This window comes from Cicer arietinum, chromosome 1, assembly GCF_000331145.2.
Source record: "Cicer arietinum cultivar CDC Frontier isolate Library 1 chromosome 1, Cicar.CDCFrontier_v2.0, whole genome shotgun sequence".
Lineage (NCBI taxonomy): Eukaryota > Viridiplantae > Streptophyta > Magnoliopsida > Fabales > Fabaceae > Cicer > Cicer arietinum.
In genome coordinates this window covers 17389285-17391377 of record NC_021160.2, presented here as the reverse complement: position 1 = coordinate 17391377, position 2093 = coordinate 17389285, and positions in this window count along the sequence as shown.

The following is a 2093-nucleotide window of genomic DNA, read 5'->3' as shown; positions in this document are numbered from 1 at the left end:
AAGGTGGAAATTGTTGAGTTTTGGTTGCAATTAAGGAAATTGAAATAGTCTCACATTGCTTGGAATTGTAAAGAAATAAGGAGCTCAAGGCTATATATGACTCTAGTTTTTCTTTAAAATTCACACTAATCAGAAGCACTTTAAGTTATATATAACTATTTTCTTTCTCTCTTGTTTTAGTGTTTTGTGAGGGTAGTTACATATTTTCTTTGGAGAATACGATTGTATCGGAGGTATGGGTTATTTGAGAGAATTATATGTGTTGTATCAATTTTCACATAGTTTTATTTTCTAGTCATGGTTTTTTCTCATGTTTGGAGTTTTCACATTATTTTCTTGTGTTTTTAATGTTATTTAAATTTCTTTGTTTGTTTAATTTCCCAACATTTGGTCTTTTGTGTATCCTAAAGCATTTGACTCGTTGTTGCTCTCTTAATCCTCTAAACTCTTCAACAAGTGGTATTAGAGTCATGGTTCGGCATGGTGGGGGAGTGGAAGTGGATCCTAGTGATGGATCCTTGTATCGAAAGTCATGTTGGTGGTATAGTCAGGAGGCATGTTCTGTTGATAATAACGACGATGCAAGTACAAGATGTGGAGATTCTCACTTGAGAGGATGATTATTGGGTTCAAATGTGAGTGATTAAGTTCTACATTGACTAAGAATGAGCTAAATCTTGGATATATAAGAGTGGTGACCCATATATCTATTGCCTTGAGGTTTTGGATTGAGATGTAGTGTCAAAGTCTTTTTTTGGCTCCAGGCGTTTAGATCGTTGCTACTCTCAACGCTTCCTTGGACTCCTCAACAAGTGGTATCAGAGCCATGATTTAGTTTGGTGGTGGAGCTATAGTAGTTTCTAGTATTGGATCCTTGTATCGAAAGTCTTCCTAATATTGCAGTCAAGAGGTGGGCCCCGTTGATAATTATGGTGGTGCAAATATATAGAATGTAGGAGACTGACTTAAGGAGGAAATTATCGGGTTTAAGTGTGAGTGGTTGAGTCCCACATTGACTCAAAATGAGTTAAATGTTGGATATCTATGAGTGGTGATTCATATATCTAATACATTAAGGTTTTAGGTAAAGATTTGGTGTCAAAGTCTCTTGTGATTTGTTGTTGCTCTCATGCCCCGAACTCCCCAACATTGAGAAGAGCATTGTGCTGCCAAGCTATAGTCTTTATTTTTTTTTAATTACCTTTTTACTAAAAAAATGATATTCGTTTATTCAAATTGATAGAAATTATATTGATCAAGAACATTATAATTTAACGTCGCTAAAAAAATCGACGAACAAACTCACAACATCGAGGTTAATAGAATACAACATAAAAATGTATACAAATGTGACAAAACCAACAAGTATAACAAAATTGAGGTGTTCGGAATACACATACATGATTCATGAGTTGTAACATTGACGAATCCAAATCATTACTTGAATTTGCAATTGATCGAAGATGATCTGTCAATCTGAACCAAAGAACACTCTAAGAAAAAGAGAAACTAAAGTGTCACACCAAGACTGTTGATTATTATGACCTCGAAATAATCAGAATATATCAGTCTTTAACAAATTAAAGCAACATAGAAAATCGAATACATCTAGCATACAATTAAGATCGAACATACAATCATACGATGCAAGATTTATTCAGATTCATACACACAGCGGAATTATAATGCGGCATACAAGATTAACAATTAAAAGTAAAAGGATAAGGGATAGAATGCACCAAGATTTATCCTGGTTCAGTTGTCAATAAGACAACCTACATCCAGTCCTGACAATCCAACTGGATTTCAGCTTTTTCTCCAATAGAAAGAATTGAGACCTGTTTACAGATTGTCCAGTTTCCTCGAAACCTATCTATCTAACACAATCTATTTCCTATTGCTTAACCCCTTGATCCTTGCAGTCACTCGGCAGACTCACACAAAATCAAGTACGGCTCCTTCTTGATGAGGCCTCTCACCCAAGAAGATCGCCACCAGTTTCTAGCTGGATTTTTCGCAGTCGTTTCTTTACAAAGTATTTATTACAAGCAAAGTAAAAGAAGTACAAAAAAGTGTCTTCAATCTTGATCAAT